Source organism: Pseudophryne corroboree, chromosome 9 (assembly GCF_028390025.1).
Source record: "Pseudophryne corroboree isolate aPseCor3 chromosome 9, aPseCor3.hap2, whole genome shotgun sequence".
Classification (NCBI taxonomy): Eukaryota; Metazoa; Chordata; class Amphibia; order Anura; family Myobatrachidae; genus Pseudophryne; species Pseudophryne corroboree.
In genome coordinates, this window is record NC_086452.1 from 151,546,778 (window position 1) to 151,567,394 (window position 20,617).

Genomic DNA, 20,617 nt, shown 5'->3' on the forward strand with positions numbered 1-20,617 from the left:
AACTGATGGGGGTACTTGAGGACCAAGGTTGAGAACCACCGAGTTATACCATGATCACAAGGATTAATGTTAGATAATTCAATATGCAACTACATGAGCCTTGTAAATCTTATGGGAAAACTTGATCGTGGAGGGAGGAATAGGTCAAGTGTGCAGTCCCAGTCTCTAATTATTGGTAACAGGAAGGGCTGATGCTAAAATAGGACAACTACCCTTGTTGTAGGTACACTGGGGCAGATGTATTAACCTGGAGAAGGCATAAGGAAGTGATAAACCAGTGATATGTGCAAGGTGATAAAGGCAGCAGCCAATCAGATCCTAACTGTTACTTTACATATTGGAGCTGATTGGCTGGTGCCTTTATCACCTTGCACATATCACTAGTTTATCACTTCCTTATGCCTTCTCCAGGTTAATACATCTGCCCCATTTTCTGTTTAACTAAACAGATAAACAACTGCTGCTCTGATTATTCTCTCTCCACTATATTCTTTCTCTACCAGAGAAAGTTAATGTAGTACACATTTAACACACACACACACACACACACCATACATTATTATTATTATTATGCAATTGCGGTCGAATTCCCGAAATTGTTGAAAAACGGGACATTTTCGCCACAAAAAAAAAAAAATAGACAATGCAATTCAGTACTTTCCGTCAAAAAAAACAGACTTTCAAAATTCGACTTTTTGAAATTAGACATTTCTGCAATGGTACAAATGCGGCAATTCGACAAAAGTATATTCAATTGAAGTTTGGAAATTCGACAACAGTGCTTTTAGACAGTAAATTCGTCATTTTCAATCCGCCACACTTTGGTGGGGGAATCTAATAAAAAAAAATTTAAAACATGTTTTTTTTGGTGTTTTTTTTATTGGTAATAGCATATCTATTTATATTAGAAGGGATTAGGTAATTGGTTTGTCTATTTTGGAGGCACAAGTATTATTTATATATTAAAAAAATATATATATATATATATTGAAAGAACGAGGCGGCACTCTGGAGACTTTGGTGAAGCGGTGAACTTTGTCAGGTGAGACTTTATCAACGTTTCGGGGTGCAAGCCCCCGACACTCTGTGCCTGGTGCTGGTGCAAAAAATACGGGGGACAAAAAGCGTAGGGGTCCCCCGTATTTTTTACACCAGCATCGGTCTCCACTAGCTGGACAGATAATGCCACAGCCGGGGATCACTTTTATACAGCGCCCTGCGGCCGTGGCATTAAATATCCAACTAGTCACCCATGGCCGGGGTACCCTGGGGGAGTGGGGACCCCTTCAATCAAGGGGTCCCCCCCACATCCACCCAAGGGCCAGGGGTGAAGCCCGAGGCTGTCCCCCCCCCATCCAAGGGCTGCGGATGGGGGGCTGATAGCCTTGAGAAAAGTGTAAGAATATTGTTTTTTCCAGTAGTACTACAAGTCCCAGCAAGCCTCCCCCGCAAACTGGTACTTGGAGAACCACAAGTACCAGCATGCGGGAGAAAAACAGGCCCGCTGGTACCTGTAGTTCTACTGGGAAAAAAAATACCCAAATAAAAAAACAGGACACGCACACCGTGATAGTAAAACTTTATTACACACCTCGACACACACATACTTACCTATGTTCACACGCCGACCTCTGTCCACTTGTCCAAGTAGAATCCACGTGTACCTGTGAATAAAATTATACTCACCTGATCCAGTGTCCAGGTTATAATCCACGTACTTGGCAAAAAAAAAAAAGATTTTACTTACCGATAAATCTATTTCTCGTAGTCCGTAGTGGATGCTGGGACTCCGTCAGGACCATGGGGATTAGCGGCTCCGCAGGAGACAGGGCACAAAAATAAAAGCTTTAGGACTAGGTAGTGTGCACTGGCTCCTCCCCCTATGACCCTCCTCCAAGCCTCAGTTAGGATACTGTGCCCGGACGAGCGTACACAATAAGGAAGGATTTTGAATCCCGGGTAAGACTCATACCAGCCACACCAATCACACCGTACAACCTGTGATCTGAACCCAGTTAACAGTATGACAAACGTAGGAGCCTCTGAACAGACGGCTCACAACAATAACAACCCGATTTTTTTGTAACAATAACTATGTACAAGTATTGCAGACAATCCGCACTTGGGATGGGCGCCCAGCATCCACTACGGACTACGAGAAATAGATTTATCGGTAAGTAAAATCTTATTTTCTCTGACGTCCTAGTGGATGCTGGGACTCCGTCAGGACCATGGGGATTATACCAAAGCTCCCAAACGGGCGGGAGAGTGCGGATGACTCTGCAGCACCGAATGAGAGAACTCCAGGTCCTCTTTAGCCAGGGTATCAAATTTGTAGAATTTTACAAACGTGTTTTCCCCCGACCACGTAGCTGCTCGGCAGAGTTGTAATGCCGAGACCCCTCGGGCAGCCGCCCAAGATGAGCCCACCTTCCTTGTGGAATGGGCCTTGATAGATTTAGGCTGTGGCAGGCCTGCCACAGAATGTGCAAGTTGAATTGTGCTACAAATCCAACGAGCAATCGTCTGCTTAGAAGCAGGAGCACCCAGCTTGTTGGGTGCATACAGTATAAACAGCGAGTCAGATTTTCTGACTCCAGCCGTCCTTGAAATATATATTTTCAATGCCCTGACAACGTCCAGCAACTTGGAATCCTCCAAATCGCTAGTAGCCGCAGGCACCACAATAGGCTGGTTCAGGTGAAACGCTGAAACCACCTTAGGCAGAAACTGAGGACGCGTCCGCAGTTCTGCCCTGTCCGAATGGAAAATCAGATATGGGCTTTTATACGATAAAGCCGCCAATTCTGACACTCTCCTGGCTGAAGCCAGGGCCAGTAGCATGGTTACTTTCCATGTAAGATATTTCAAATCCACCGATTTGAGTGGCTCAAACCAATGGGATTTGAGAAAATCCAAAACTACATTAAGATCCCACGGAGCCACTGGGGGCACAACCGGGGGCTGTATATGTAGTACTCCTTTTACAAAAGTCTGGACTTCAGGAACTGAAGCCAATTCTTTCTGGAAGAAAATCGACAGGGCCGAAATTTGAACCTTAATGGACCCTAATTTGAGGCCCATAGACAATCCTGTTTGCAGGAAATGTAGGAATCGACACAGTTGAAATTCCTCCGTCGGGGCCTTCCTGGCCTCACACCACGCAACATATTTTCTCCAAATGCGGTGATAATGTTGTGCAGTCACCTCCTTCCTGGCTTTTACCAGGGTAGGGATGACCTCTTCCGGAATGCCTTTTTCCCTTAGAATTCGGCGTTCAACCGCCATGCCGTCAAACGCAGCCGCGGTAAGTCTTGGAATAGACACGGTCCCTGCTGAAGCAGGTCCCGTCTTAGAGGTAGAGGCCACGGATCTTCCGTGAGCATCTCCTGAAGTTCCGGGTACCAAGTTCTTCTTGGCCAATCCGGAGCCACGAGTATCGTTCTTACTCCCCTTTGCCGTATAATTCTCAGTACTTTTGGTATGAGAGGCAGAGGAGGAAACACATACACTGACTGGAACACCCACGGTGTTACCAGAGCGTCCACAGCTATTGCCTGAGGGTCTCTTGACCTGGCGCAATACCTGTCCAGTTTTTTGTTGAGGCGGGACGCCATCATATCCACCTTTGGTTTTTCCCAACGGTTCACAATCATGTGGAAGACTTCTGGATGAAGTCCCCACTCTCCCGGGTGTAGATCGTGTCAGCTGAGGAAGTCCGCTTCCCAGTTGTCCACTCCCGGAATGAACACTGCTGACAGTGCTATCACATGATCTTCCGCCCAGCGAAGAATCCTTGCAGCTTCTGCCATTGCCCTCCTGCTTCTTGTGCCGCCCTGTCTGTTTACGTGGGCGACTGCCGTGATGTTGTCCGACTGGATCAACACCGGCTGACCCTGAAGCAGGGGTTTTGCCAGGCTTAGAGCATTGTAAATCGCTCTTAGCTCCAGTATATTTATGTGAAGAGACATCTCCAGGCTTGACCACACTCCCTGGAAGTTTCTTCCCTGTGTGACCGCTCCCCAGCCTCTCAGACTGGCATCCGTGGTCACCAGGACCCAGTCCTGTATGCCGAATCTGCGGCCCTCTAACAGATGAGCACTCTGCAACCACCACAGAAGAGACACCCTTGTCCGTGGAGACAAAGTTATCCGCTGATGCATCCGCAGATGCGATCCGGACCATTTGTCCAGCAGATCCCACTGAAAAGTTCGTGCGTGGAATCTGCCGAAGGGAATCGCTTCGTAAGAAGCCACCATTTTTCCCAGGACTCTTGTGCATTGATGTACAGACACTTTTCCTGGTTTTAGGAGGTTCCTGACAAGTTCGGATAACTCCCTGGCTTTCTCCTCCGGAAGAAACACCTTTTTCTGAACCGTGTCCAGAATCATTCCCAGGAACAGCAGACGTGTCGTCGGGGTCAATTGAGATTTTGGAAAATTCAGAATCCACCCGTGCTGTTGCAGCACTACTTGGGTTAGTGCTACTACGTCCTCCAGCTGTTCTCTGGACCTTGCCCTTATCAGGAGATCGTCCAAGTAAGGGATAATTAATACGCCTTTTCTTCGCAGAAGAAAATAAGATTTTACTTACCGATAAATCTATTTCTCGTAGTCCGTAGTGGATGCTGGGGACTCCGTCAGGACCATGGGGAATAGCGGGCTCCGCAGGAGACAGGGCACATCTAAAAAGCCTTTTAGGTCACATGGTGTGTACTGGCTCCTCCCCCTATGACCCTCCTCCAAGCCTCAGTTAGGTACTGTGCCCGGACGAGCGTACACAATAAGGAAGGATCTTGAATCCCGGGTAAGACTCATACCAGCCACACCAATCACACCGTACAACTTGTGATCTGAACCCAGTTAACAGTATGATAACAAAACGAAGTAGCCTCTAAAAAGATGGCTCACAACAATAGTAATAACCCGATTTTTGTAACAATAACTATGTACAAACATTGCAGACAATCCGCACTTGGGATGGGCGCCCAGCATCCACTACGGACTACGAGAAATAGATTTATCGGTAAGTAAAATCTTATTTTCTCTAACGTCCTAGTGGATGCTGGGGACTCCGTCAGGACCATGGGGATTATACCAAAGCTCCCAAACGGGCGGGAGAGTGCGGATGACTCTGCAGCACTGAATGAGAGAACTCCAGGTCCTCCTTAGCCAGAGTATCAAATTTGTAAAATTTTACAAACGTGTTCTCCCCTGACCACGTAGCTGCTCGGCAAAGTTGTAATGCCGAGACCCCTCGGGCAGCCGCCCAGGATGAGCCCACTTTCCTTGTGGAGTGGGCCTTTACAGATTTAGGCTGTGGCAGGCCTGCCACAGAATGTGCAAGTTGGATTGTGCTACATATCCAACGTGCAATCGTCTGTTTAGACGCAGGAGCACCCATCTTGTTGGGTGCATACAATATAAACAACGAGTCAGATTTTCTGACTCCAGCTGTCCTTGAAATATATATTTTCAATGCTCTGACAACGTCCAGTAACTTGGAGTCCTCCAAGTCGCTAGTCGCCGCAGGCACCACAATAGGCTGGTTCAAGTGAAAAGCCGAAACCACCTTAGGGAGAAATTGAGGACGTGTCCGCAATTCTGTCCTGTCCGAATGGAAAATCAGATATGGGCTTTTGTACGACAAAGCCGCCAATTCTGAAACTCTCCTGGCTGAAGCCAGGGCCAATAGCATGGTTACCTTCCATGTAAGGTATTTTAAATCTACCGATTTTAAAGGCTCAAACCAATGAGATTTGAGAAAATTTAGAACCACGTTCAAATCCCACGGTGCCACTGGAGGCACTATTGGGGGTTGTATATGTAGTACACCTTTTACAAAAGTCTGTACTTCAGGCACTGACGCCAATTCTTTTTGGAAGAAAATTGATAAGGCCGAAATTTGAACTTTAATGGACCCCAATTTTAGGTCCATAGACAATCCTGCTTGCAGGAAATGTAAGAATCGACCCAATTGAAATTCTTCCGTTGGAGCCTTCTTGGCCTCACACCACGCAACATATTTTCTCCAAATACGGTGATAATGTTGTGCGGTCACATCTTTCCTGGCTTTAATTAAAGTCGGAATAACTTCCTCAGGAATGCCCTTTTCTTTTAGAATCCGGTGTTCAACCGCCATGCCGTCAAACGCAGTCGCGGTAAGTCTTGGAACATACAAGGTCCCTGTTGAAGCAGGTCCCTTCTTAGAGGTAGAGGTCACGGATCTTCCGTGAGCATCTCTTGAAGTTCTGGATACCAAGTTCTTCTTGGCCAGTCCGAAGCTACCAGTATTGTTCTTACTCCTCTTTTCCGTATAATTCTCAGTACCTTTGGTATGAGAGGCAGAGGAGGGAACACATATACTGACTGGTACACCCATGGTGTTACCAGAGCGTCCACAGCTATTGCCTGTGGGTCTCTTGACCTGGCGCAATACCTGTCCAACTTTTTGTTGAGGCGAGACGCCATCATGTCCACCTTTGGTTTTTCCCAACGGTTCACCATCATGTTGAAAACTTCTGGATGAAGTCCCCACTCTCCCGGGTGAAGGTCGTGTCTGCTGAGGAAGTCTGCTTCCCAGTTGTCCACTCCCGGGATGAACACTGCTGACAGTGCTACGACATGATTCTCCGCCCAGCGCAGAATCCGTGCAGTTTCCGTCATTGCACTTCTGCTTCTCGTGCCGCCTTGTCGGTTGACGTGGGCGACTGCCGTGATGTTGTCGGACTGGATCAGCACCGGCTGATCCTGAAGCAGAGGTCTTGCTTGGCTTAGAGCATTGTATATCGCTCTTAGCTCCAGTATATTTATGTGAAGAGACTTTTCCAGGTTTGACCACACACCCTGGAAGTTTCTTCCCTTTGTGACTGCTCCCCAACCTCGTAGGCTGGCATCCGTAGTCACCAGGACCCAGTCCTGTATGGAATCTGCCGAAAGGAATCGCTTCGTACGAAGCCACCATTTTTCCCAGGACTCTCGTGCATTGATGTACTGACACAGTTCCTGGTTTTAGGAGGTTCCTGACAAGTTCGGATAGCTCCTTTGCCTTCTCCTCTGGGAGAAATACCTTTTTCTGAACCGTGTCCAGAATCATGCCCAAAAACAACAGATGTGTTGTCGGAGTCAATTGAGATTTTGGAAGATTTAGAATCCACCCATGTTGCCGAAGCACTACTTGTGATAGTGCCACACTGGCTTCCAGCTGTTCTCTGGACTTTGCCCTTATTAGGAGATCGTCCAAGTACGGGATAATTAATACGCCTTTTCTTCGTAGAAGAACCATCATTTCGGTCATTACCTTGGTAAAGACCCGAGGAGCCGTGGACAAACCAAACGGCAGCGTTTGAAACTGATAATGACAGTCTTGTATCACGAACCTGAGATACCCTTGGTGTGAAGGGTAAATTGGGACATGTAGATAAGCATCTTTTATGTCCAAGGACACCATGAAGTCCCCCTCTTCCAGGTTTGCTATCACTGCTCTGAGTGACTCCATCTTGAACTTGAATTTCTGTATATACAGGTTCAAGGATTTCAGATTTAGAATAGGTCTTACCGAACCGTCCGGTTTCGGTACCACAAATAGTGTGGAATAATACCCCTTTCCCTGTTGTAGGAGGGGTACCTTGACTATCACCTGCTGAGAATACAGCTTGTGAATGGCTTCCAAAACCAACGTCCTTTCTGAGGGAGACGTTGGTAAAGCAGACTTTAGGAACCGGCGAGGAGGAGACCTTTCGAACTCCAGCATGTACCCCTGAGATATTATCTGCAGGACCCACGGGTCTACTTGTGAGTGATCCCATTGATTGCTGAAATTTTTGAGCCGACCCCCCACCGTTCCTAAGTCCACTTGTACAGCCCCAGCGTCATGCTGATGGCTTTGTAGAAACCGGGGCGGGCTTCTGTTCCTGGGTAGGGGCTGCTTGCTGCCCTTTCTTACCCTTTCCTCTGCCTCGCGGCAGATAAGACTGTCCTTTTGGTCGCTTTTTATAGGAGCGAAAGGACTGCGGCTGAAAAGACGGTGTCTTTTTCTGTTGGGAAGGAGTCTGAGGTAAAAAAGTGGATTTGCCGGCAGTTGCCGTGGCCACCAAGTCCGAAAGACCGACCCCAAACAATTCCTCTCCCTTGTATGGCAATACTTCCATATGCCTCTTGGAATCCGCATCACCTGACCACTGTCGCGTCCATAAACTTCTTCTGGCAGATATGGACATTGCGCTTACTCTTGATGCTAGAGTACAAACATCTCTCTGAGCATCTCGCATATAAAGAAAAGCATCCTTTAATTGCTCTAGAGTCAATAAAATACTGTCCCTATCCAGGGTATCAATATTTTCAGTCAGAGAATCCAACCACACTACCCCAGCACTGCACATCCAGGCTGAGGCTATTGCCGGTCGCAGTATAACACCAGTATGCGTGTATATACTCTTCAGTGTAGTTTCCAGCCTCCTATCTGCTGGATCCTTGAGGGCGGCCGTATCAGGAGACGGCAACGCCACTTGCTTTGATAAACGTGTGAGCGCCTTATCCACCCTAGGGGGTGTTTCCCAGCGCGCCCTAACCTCTGGTGGGAAAGGGTATAATGCCAATAACTTCTTTGAAATTGGCAATTTTCTATCGGGGGTAACCCACGCTTCATCACACACATCATTCAATTCCTCTGATTCTGGGAAAAATACAGGCAGTTTTTTAACCCCCCACATAATACCCCTTTTTGAGGTACCAGTAGTATCAGAGAGCTGCAAAGCCTCCTTCATTGCCGTGATCATATAACGTGTGGCCCTATTGGAAAATACGTTTACTTCCTCACCGTCGACACTAGATTCATCTGTGTCGGTACCCGTGTCGACTGACTGAGGTAAGGGACGTTTTACAGCCCCTGACGGTGTCTGAGATGCCTGAACCGGTACTAACTGGTTTGCCGGGCGTCTCATTTCGTCAACTGACTTTTGTAATGTGCTGACATTATCACGTAATTCCATAACCAAAGCCATCCATTCCGGTGTCGACTCCCTAGGGGGTGACATTACCATCATCGGCAATTGCTCTGCCTCCACACCAACTTCGTCCTCATACATGTCGACACACACGTACCGACACACACAGCAGCCACACAGTGAATGCTCTATTGAAGACAGGACGCTCCTAGCCCTTTGGGGAGACAGAGGGAGAGTTTGCCAGCACACACCAAAAGCGCTATACTGTATATAACAACCCTAGAAGGTGTTGTTTCTATATATGCGCTCTCAATATATAATTATATCGCCAATTTATGCCCCCCCTCTCTTTGTTACCCTGTTTCTGTAGTGCAGTGCAGGGGAGAGTCGTGGGAGCCTTCCTCACCAGCGGAGCCGTGCAGGAAAATGGCGCCGAGTGCTGAGGAGAATAAGCTCCGCCCCTTTTTCGGCGGCTTTTCTCCCGGTTTTTCTAATAAACTGGCCTGGGTTAAATACATACATATAGCCTTAATGGCTATATGTGATGTATTTATTTGCCTCTAAGGTACTCTATATTGCTGCCCAGGGCGCCCCCAGCAGCGCCCTGCACCCTCCGTGACCGAGATCCGTGAGCCGTGTAGCAACAATGGCGCACAGCTGCAGTGCTGTGCGCTACCTCTATGAAGACTGAAGTCTTCTGCCGCCTGTTTCCGGACCTCCGTTCTGCCGTTCTTCAGCGTCTGTAAGGGGGATCGGCGGCGCGGCTCCGGGACGAACCCCAGGCTGACCTGTGTTCCGACTCCCTCTGGAGCTCAGTGTCCAGTAGCCTAAGACTTCAATCCTCCTGCAGGCAGGTGAGTTGCAAGTCTCTCCCCTAAGTCCCTCGTTGCAGTGCTCCTGTCGCCAGCAGGAGACACTGATTAGAAACCTAAAAAAAAAAACTTTTCTAACTAGCTCTTTAAGAGAGCCACCTAGATTGCACCCTCTCGGACGGGCACAAAAACCTAACTGAGGCTTGGAGGAGGGTCATAGGGGGAGGAGCCAGTACACACCATGTGACCTAAAAGGCTTTTTAGATGTGCCCTGTCTCCTGCGGAGCCCGCTATTCCCCATGGTCCTGACGGAGTCCCCAGCATCCACTAGGACGTTAGAGAAACATCATTTCGGCCATTACCTTGGTAAAGACCCGAGGTGCCGTGGACAATCCAAACGGCAGCGTCTGAAACTGATAATGACAGTTTTGCACCACGAACCTGAGGTACCCTTGATGTGAAGGGCAAATTGGGACATGCAGGTAAGCATCCTTGATGTCCAGGGACACCATAAAGTCCCCTTCTTCCAGATTCGCTATCACTGCTCTGAGTGACTCCATCTTGAACTTGAATTTTTGTATGTACAGGTTCAAAGATTTCAGATTTAGAATAGGTCTTACCGAGCCGTCCGGCTTCGGTACCACAAATAGTGTGGAATAATACCCCTTTCCCTGTTGTAGGAGGGGTACCTTGACTATCACCTGCTGAGAATACAGCTTGTGAATGGCTTCCAATACCGTCGCCCTGTCTGAGAGAGACGTTGGCAGAGCAGACTTTAGGAACCGGCGAGGGGAAGACTTCTCGAATTCCAACCTGTAACCCTGAGATACTACCTGCAGGATCCAGGGGTCCACCTGTGAGTGGGCCCACTGTGCGCTGAAATTCTTGAGTCGACCCCCCACCGCCCCTGAGTCCGCTTGTAAAGCCCCAACGTCATGCTGAGGGCTTTGCAGAAGCCGGGGAGGGCTTCTGCTCCTGGGAGGGAGCTGCTTGGTGCACTCTCTTACCCTTTCCTTTGCCTCGGGGCAGATATGACTGTCCTTTTGCCCGCTTGTTCTTATAGGAACGAAAGGACTGCGGCTGAAAAGACGGTGTCTTTTTCTGTTGGGAGGGGACCTGAGGTAAAAAGGTGGATTTCCCGGCTGTTGCCGTGGCCACCAAATCCGATAGACCGACCCCAAATAATTCCTCCCCTTTATACGGCAATACTTCCATATGCTGTTTGGAATCCGCATCACCTGACCACTGTCGCGTCCATAAACTTCTTCTGGCAGATATGGACATCGCACTTACTCTCGATGCCAGAGTGCAAATATCCCTCTGAGCATCTCGCATATAAAGAAAAGCATCCTTTAATTGCTCTATAGTCAATAAAATACTGTCCCTATCCAGGGTATCAATATTTTCAGTCAGGGAATCCGACCAAACCACCCCAGCACTACACATCCATGCTGAGGCAATGGCTGGTCGCAGTATAACACCAGTATGAGTGTATATACTTTTCAGGGTAGTTTCCAGCCTCCTATCAGCTGGATCCTTGAGGGCGGCCGTTTCAGGAGACAGTAACGCCACTTGTTTTGATAAGCGTGTGAGTGCCTTATCCACCCTAGGGGGTGTTACCCAGCGCGCCCTAACCTCTGGCGGGAAAGGATATAATGCCAATAACTTCTTTGAAATTAGCAGTTTTCTATTGGGGTTAACCCACGCTTCATCACACACTTCATTCAATTCCTCTGATTCAGGAAAAACTACAGGTAGTTTTTTCAGACCCCAAATACCCCTTTTTGTGGTACTTGCAGTATCAGAGATATGCAAAGCCTCCTTCATTGCCGTGATCATATAACGTGTGGCCCTACTGGAAAATACGTTTGTTTCTTCACCGTCGACACTAGATTCGGTGTCCGTGTCTGGGTCTGTGTCGACCGACTGAGGTAAAGGGCGTTTTACAGCCCCTGACGGTGTCTGAGACGCCTGGACAGGTACTAACTGGTTTGCCGGCCGTCTCATGTCGTCAACTGATTTTTGTAACGTGCTGACATTATCACGTAATTCCATAAACAAAGCCATCCATTCCGGTGTCGACTCCCTAGGGGGTGACATCACCATTACCGGCAATTGCTCCGCCTCCACACCAACATCGTCCTCATACATGTCGACACACACGCACCGACACACAGCAGACACACAGGTAATGCTCTTATCGAAGACAGGACCCCACTAGCCCTTTGGGGAGACAGAGGGAGAGTTTGCCAGCACACACCCAAGCGCTATAAATATATAGGAACAACCCTACAGAAGTGTTGTTTCCTTTATAGCAGCTTAATATATCAATATCGCCAAAAAAGTGCCCCCCCTCTCTGTTTTTTTACCCTGTTTCTGTAGTGCAGTGCAGGGGAGAGTCCTGGGAGCCTTCCTCGCAGCGGAGCTGTGCAGGAAAATGGCGCTGTGTGCTGAGGAGATAGGCCCCGCCCCATATTTCGGCGGGCTCTTCTCCCGGTGTTTGTGAGACCTGGCAGGGGTTAAATACATCCATATAGCCCCAGGGGCTATATGTGATGTATTTTTAGCCAGAACAAGGTATTATCATTGCTGCCCAGGGCGCCCCCCCCCAGCGCCCTGCACCCTCAGTGACCGCTGGTGTGAAGTGTGATGACAACAATGGCGCACAGCTGCAGTGCTGCGCACTACCTCATGAAGACTGAAAAGTCTTCTGCCGCCGGTTTCTGGACCTCTTCACTTTTCGGCATCTGCAAGGGGGTCGGCGGCGCGGCTCCGGGACCGGACTCCATGGCTGGGCCAGTGTTCGATCCCTCTGGAGCTAATGGTGTCCAGTAGCCTAAGAAGCCAATCCATCCTGCACGCAGGTGAGTTCACTTCTTCTCCCCTAAGTCCCTCGTTGCAGTGAGCCTGTTGCCAGCAGGACTCACTGAAAATAAAAAACCTAATAACTTTTTCTAAGCAGCTCTTTAGGAGAGCCACCTAGATTGCACCCTGCTCGGACGGGCACAAAAACCTGACGTCCTAGTGGATGCTGGGACTCCGTCAGGACCATGGGGATAGCGGCTCCGCAGGAGACAGGGCACAAAAGTAAAAGCTTTAGGATCAGGTGGTGTGCACTGGCTCCTCCCCCTATGACCCTCCTCCAAGCCTCAGTTAGGATACTGTGCCCGGACGAGCGTACACAATAAGGAAGGATTTTGAATCCCGGGTAAGACTCATACCAGCCACACCAATCACACTGTACAACCTGTGATCTGAACCCAGTTAACAGCATGATAACAGCGGAGCCTTTGAAAAGATGGCTCACAACAATAATAACCCGATTTTTGTAACAATAACTATGTACAAGTATTGCAGACAATCCGCACTTGGGATGGGCGCCCAGCATCCACTACGGACTACGAGAAATAGATTTATCGGTAAGTAAAATCTTATTTTCTCTGACGTCCTAGTGGATGCTGGGGACTCCGTCAGGACCATGGGGATTATACCAAAGCTCCCAAACGGGCGGGAGAGTGCGGATGACTCTGCAGCACCGAATGAGAGAACTCCAGGTCCTCTTTAGCCAGGGTATCAAATTTGTAGAATTTTACAAACGTGTTCTCCCCCGACCACGTAGCTGCTCGGCAGAGTTGTAATGCCGAGACCCCTCGGGCAGCCGCCCAGGATGAGCCCACCTTCCTTGTGGAATGGGCCTTGACAGATTTAGGCTGTGGCAGGCCTGCCACAGAATGTGCAAGTTGAAATGTGCTACAAATCCAACGAGCAATCGTCTGCTTAGAAGCAAGAGCACCCAGTTTGTTGGGTGCATACAGGATAACAGCGAGTCAGTTTTCCTGACTCCAGCCGTCCTGGAAACCTATATTTTCAGGGCCCTGACAACATCTAGCAACTTGGAGTCCTCCAAGTCCCTAGTAGCCGCAGGTACCACAATAAGCTGGTTCAGGTGAAACGCTGACACCACCTTAGGAAGAAACTGGGGACGAGTCCGCAGCTCTGCCCTGTCCGAATGGACAATCAGATATGGCTTTTGTGAGACAAAGCCGCCAATTCGGACACTCGCCTGGCCGAGGCCAGGGCCAACAGCATGGTCACTTTTCATGTGAGATATTTCAAATCCACAGATTTGAGCGGTTTAAAATGTGATTTGAGGAATCCCAGAACTACGTTGAGATCCCACAGTGCCACTGGAGGCACAAAAAGGGGGTTGTATATGCAATACTCCCTTGACAAACTTCTGGACTTCAGGAACTGAAGCCAATTCTTTCTGGAAGAAAATTGACATGGCCGAAATTTGAACCTTAATGGACCCCAATTTGAGGCCCATAGACACTCCTGTTTGCAGGAAATGCAGGAATCGACCGAGTTGAAATTTCTTCGTGGGGCCTTCCTGGCCTCACACCACGCAACATATTTTCGCCACATGTGGTGATAATGTTTTGCGGTCACCTCCTTCCTGGCTTTGACCAGGGTAGGAATGACCTCTTCCGGAATGCCTTTTTCCCTTAGGATCTGGCGTTCCACCGCCATGCCGTCAAACGCAGCCGCGGTAAGTCTTGGAACAGACCTGGTACTTGCTGAAGCAAGTCCCTTCTTAGCGGCAGAGGCCATGAGTCCTCTGTGAGCATTTCTTGAAGTTCCGGGTGCCACGTCCTTCTTGGCCAATCCGGAGCCACGAGTATAGTTCTTACTCCTCTACGTCTTATAATTCTCAGTACCTTGGTTATGAGAAGCAGAGGAGGGAACACATACACCGACTGGTACACCCACGGTGTTACCAGAACGTCCACAGATATTGCTTGAGGGTCTCTTGACCTGGCGCAATACCTGTCCAGTTTTTTGTTCAGGCAGGACGCCATCATGTCCACCTTTGGTCTTTCCCAACGGTTCACAATCATGTGGAATACTTCCCGATGAAGTCCCCACTCTCCCGGGTGGAGGTCGTGCCTGCTGAGGAAGTCTGCTTCCCAGTTGTCCACTCCCGGAATGAACACTGCTGACAGTGCTATCACATGATTTTTCGCCCAGCGAAGAATCCTTGCAGTTTCTGCCATTGCCCTCCTGCTTCTTGTGCCGCCCTGTCTGTTTACGTGGGCGACTGCCGTGATGTTGTCCCACTGGATCAATACCGGCTGACCTTGAAGCAGAGGTCTTGCTAAGCTTAGAACATTGTAAATTGCCCTTAGCTCCAGTATATTTATGTGGAGAGAAGTCTCCAGACTTGATCACACTCCCTGGAAATTTTTTCCCTGTGTGACTGCTCCCCAGCCTCTCAGGCTGGCATCCGTGGTCACCAGGACCCAGTCCTGAATGTCGAATCTGCGGCCCTTTAGTAGATGAGCACTCTGCAGCCACCGCAGAAGAAACACCCTTGTCCTTGGAGACAGGGTTATCCGCTGATGCATCTGAAGATGCGATCCGGACCATTTTTCCAGCAGATCCCACTGAAAAGTTCTTGCGTGAAATCTACCGAATGGAATCGCTTCGTAAGAAGCCACCATTTTTCCCAGGACCCTTGTGCAATGATGCACTGACACTTTTCCTGGTTTTAGGAGGTTCCTGACTAGCTTGGATAACTCCCTGGCTTTCTTCTCCGGGAGAAACACCTTTTTCTGGACTGTGTCCAGAATCATCCCTAGGAACAGCAGACGTGTCGTCGGAAACAGCTGCGGTTTTGGAATATTTAGAATCCACCCGTGCTGTCGTAGAACTACTTGAGATAGTGCTACTCCGACCTCCAACTGTTCTCTGGACCTTGCCCCTATCAGGAGATCGTCCATTTTCTTTGAAGAAGAATCATCATTTCGGCCATTACCTTGGTAAGGACCCGGGGTGCCGTGGACAATCCAACCGGCAGCGTCTGAAACTGATAGTGACAGTTCTGTACCACGAACCTAAGGTACCCTTGGTGAGAAGGGCAAATTGGGACATGAAGGTAAGCATCCCTGATGTCCCGGGACACCATATAGTCCCCTTCTTCCTGGTTCGCTATCACTGCTCTGAGTGACTCCATCTTGATTTGAACCTTTGTATGTAAGTGTTCAGCTATTTCAGATTTAGAATAGGTCTCACCGAGCCGTCTGGCTTCAGTACCACAATATAGTGTGGAATAATACCCCTTTCCTTGTTGTAGGAGGGGTACTTTGATTATCACCTGCTGGGAATACAGCTTGTGAATTGTTTCCACTACTGCCTCCCTGTCGGAGGGAGACGTTGGTAAAGCAGACTTCAGGAACCTGCGAGGGGGAGACGTCTCGAATTTCCAATCTGTACCCCTGGGATACTACTTGTAGGATCCAGGGGTCCACTTGCGAGTGAGCCCACTGCGTGCTGAAACTCTTGAGACGACCCCCCCCCACCGCACCTGAGTCCGCTTGTACGGCCCCAGCGTCATGCTGAGGACTTGGCAGAAGCAGTGGAGGGCTTCTGTTTCTGGGAATGGGCTGCCTGCTGCAGTCTTCTTCCCTTTCCTCTATCCCATGGCAGATATGACTGGCCTTTTGCCCGCTTGCCCTTATGGGGACGAAAGGACTGAGGCTGAAAAGACGTTGTCTTTTTCTCCTTTATACGGCAATACTTCCATGTGCCGTTTGGAATCTGCATCACCTGACCACTGTCGTGTCCATAAACAACTTCTGGCAGATATGGACATCGCACTTACTCTTGATGCCAGAGTGCAAATATCCCTCTGTGCATCTCGCATATATAGAAATGCATCCTTTAAATGCTCTATAGTCAATAAAATACTGTCCCTGTCAAGGGTATCAATATTTTCAGTCAGGGAATCCGACCAAGCCACCCCAGCGCTGCACATCCAGGCTGAGGCGATCGCTGGTCGCAGTATAACACCAGTATGTGTGTTTATACTTTTTAGGATATTTTCCAGCCTCCTATCAGCTGGCTCCTTGAGGGCGGCCCTATCTGGAGACGGTACCGCCACTTGTTTTGATAAGCGTGTGAGCGCCTTATCCACCCTAAGGGGTGTTTCCCAACGCGCCCTAACTTCTGGCGGGAAAGGGTATACCGCCAATAATTTTCTACCGGGGGAAACCCACGCATCATCACACACTTCATTTAATTTATCTGATTCAGGAAAAACTACAGGTAGTTTTTTCACACTCCACATAATACCCTTTTTTGTGGTACTTGTAGTATCAGAAATATGTAACACCTCCTTCATTGCCCTTAACAAGTAACGTGTGGCCCTAAAGGAAAATACGTTTGTTTCTTCACCGTCGACACTGGAGTCAGTGTCCGTGTCTGTGTCGACCGACTGAGGTAAAAGGACGTTTTAACGCCCCTGACGGTGTTTGAGACACCTGGACAGGTACTAATTGGTTTGCCAGCCGTCTCATGTCGTCAACCGACCTTGCAGCGTGTTGACATTATCACGTAATTCCTTAAATAAGCCATCCATTCCGGTGTCGACTCCCTAGAGAGTGACATCACCATTACAGGCAATTGCTCCGCCTCCTCACCAACATCGTCCTCATACATGTCGACACACACGTACCGACACACAGCACACACACAGGGAATGCTCTGATAGAGGACAGGACCCCACTAGCCCTTTGGGGAGACAGAGGGAGAGTTTGCCAGCACACACCAAAAACGCTATAATTATACAGGGACAACCTTTATATAAGTGTTTTTCCCTTATAGCATTTTAATATATATAGTCATATCGCCAAATAAGTGCCCCCCCTCTCTGTTTTAACCCTGTTTCTGTAGTGCAGTGCAGGGGAGAGCCTGGGAGCCTTCCCACCAGCATTTCTGTGAGGGAAAATGGCGCTGTGTGCTGAGGAGAATAGGCCCCGCCCCCTTTTCGGCTGGCTTCTTCTCCCGTTTTTCTGAGACCTGGCAGGGGTTAAATACATCCATATAGCCCCCAGGGGCTATATGCGATGTATTTTTAGCCAGAATAAGGTACTATCATTGCTGCCCAGGGCGCCCCCCCCCAGCGCCCTGCACCCTCAGTGACCGCTGCTATGAAGTGTGCTGACAACAATGGCGCACAGCTGCAGTGCTGTGCGCTACCTTATGAAGACTGAAAAGTCTTCTGGCGCCGGTTTCTGGACCTCTTCACTTTTCGGCATCTGCAAGGGGGTCGGCGGCGCGGCTCCGGGACGAACCCCAGGGTGAGACCTGTGTTCCGACTCCCTCTGGAGCTAATGGTGTCCAGTAGCCTAAGAAGCCAATCCATCCTGCACGCAGGTGAGTTCACTTCTCTCCCCTAAGTCCCTCGATGCAGTGAGCCTGTTGCCAGCAGGACTCACTGAAAATAAAAAACCTAACAAAACTTTTACTCTAAGCAGCTCTTTAGGAGAGCCACCTAGATTGCACCCTTCTCGGCCGGGCACAAAAATCTAACTGAGGCTTGGAGGAGGGTCATAGGGGGAGGAGCCAGTGCACACCACCTGATCCTAAAGCTTTTACTTTTGTGCCCTGTCTCCTGCGGAGCCGCTATCCCCATGGTCCTGACGGAGTCCCCAGCATCCACTAGGACGTCAGAGAAATATATATATATATATATATATATATATACATACACATACACATATATACACATAATTAAGTGTGTTAAGCCATAACAATAAGTACAGTTTTTGAAAAAAATATGCACTATCTAGTTCACATGACTTAATGAATGTCCATATCTCACTTTGCAGTCTCACTCAGTTTCTGTCTGATATATAGATCACTGTGGGCAGGGGAGAGTCTCTACCATGGGGTAGTGTTCTGTGTGGAATGCTACATGACTAATTACTGAATAAGCCTGACCTGGATGTACAATACAGTGAAACTGGAGCCTGCTGCTTTGTGACTGTAAAGGCAAAGTCTAATTAATGTGTATCCATTAGCATTAGTTACAAAAAGGACCACCTGGGGGGGATAATACTCTGCTATAGATTGGTGGCTCTCAGTCCAAAATGGGTAAATAACAAAGCTTTGGCTTTCCCCTTATCATAGAGTCACTCTGCCTTAAATGCTGGAATGCCCAGTAATATGTCAGTGCACTGTGGTTGGGGGTTCAGAAGTAAACAGGTCATAATTTCAGGGTGGTTCAATTTAATAAGATGTTGTTTGAAATCAATTCCTGATATTGGCAAATGCAGAGTTCAAAGACCTGTTGTGCATGAATGGATTGAATAGCACAGTAGGTAAGAAACATGACCAAGCCTGACTAGTAATCCACCCAGAAAACCCTGACGGTGATAAAGGGAATTCTCGGATCACCAATAATTTATGCAGAAAGTGAGGACAGATAGGCTTAAAGGGACTCCTTGTTTTCATTGATAGATCTGTAGATAAACTGTACAAGCCTGCAGCTGTTCTGCTGTATTAGTAACAAATTGTACATGTCCCACAGCAACAGAACTACGATTATCATCTCTGTCACCTTCCTCAGTCTCGCTGGCTTGTCATTTTCACTGCTCTGAACCCTGTAAATTTACTATCTGGGGCCGGAGTCTGAAGCACAGTAATTGTGTGCATGGGGCAGCAGAAGCCTAGAGGCAGCTCGCTCCGTGCAGACAGCAAAAGTCAGATATCTTTCAAATAATGAAATAAAAACCCCAAACAATAAAAACTTAATGTTCAGTCTATATCAGGATGAAACTGCACTGGGAGAGCACTGCAACTATAAAGTTCTGTGTAATCAAGGTGTGCCTAATAGGCTGGGCTTTACACACCAAAAGCCTACAGGCTGTACGGATGTAAATCTTGCTGTCTAGAACACAAAGGCTGCAGCAGAACTGAATGACTGAACTATACGCAGAACAATGCATCTGCACACACAGATTTCAAAGTCACAAAATATTATCCTATTCTGAAAATCATCCAACGGGAAAATGAAAAATAAATAAATAAATAAATACTATGTCCACTTATAAGGAAAAATTCTCACAATGTTAATTAAGAGCTTAGATTGCTGGGTCAGTCTCTCGGGATGTGGGTCTGTATAATTTGGAACTGCATTTGTGTGGCCAAATTGGGCAATGATCCGGAAGTTTAGCTGCTGGACTGGAAATCTGCTGAGTCAGTGTGTGGGCATCATAAGGATTACATATCACTACTGTGAGAAACTGAACATTGTAGTGACAGTGATACAGAGATGGCTGCAATAGAGCTATTTACCAAACAAGCACCAACAAAAATTAATATTTGGATATTGTATATATGCAGACTTCAGGCTACAGCTACCCAGGTGAACCGTGTGCTAAATAAGAATAACAGTCACTTAGAGGTCTGTTTACAAGCCTCGGAGAGCTTTAAAATGGAGAGAGATAAAGTATCAGCCAATCAGCATCTGTCATTTTTTAAACACATCCGGTAACATGACAGGTAGGAGCTGATTGGCTGGTACTTTAGCGCTCACCACGGGTTAGTAAATAGACTCCTTAAGGGCCCCATACACCAGGACATTTTACACGATTTCATACAATTCTGATATATCAGTCTGATATATTGTATGAAATTGTGTACAATTGTATCTGTTTTATATCGTATCCAATCTGATGCGCGTCCCCGTGGCTGTCGGATAAGATCCCCTAGGTCGATGATGCTGCATTAATGATATATCGGAATTGGACAGAATTGGATGAAAAAAGTGTGTTTTTTGTGCATGTGATATATCACAGGGAAGTGTGACTGGCATTCTCAGGACACTCCCAGCCCCCGTAGCCCTCTATCCAGCCCATCAGATATATCTCATGGTACAATTGTATGCCGTACGATATATTGCATGCGATGTATAGCAGCTTCATCAATCGCATGCGATATATCTTATGCAAAAATAGCACCAAAGTACCAAATCGTATGGAATCCCTCCCGGGAAGTTCCCGGGGAGTTCAAGGGAAAT

At 48.1% G+C, this 20,617-nt stretch overlaps 1 protein-coding gene across 2 annotated transcripts in view; it reads right to left on the reverse strand.

Moving 5' to 3' along the window:
- Window positions 1-20,617, reverse strand: part of ABCD3 (ATP binding cassette subfamily D member 3) — a 178,325-nt gene that overhangs the window by 18,153 nt on the left and 139,555 nt on the right. The window lies entirely within an intron of this gene.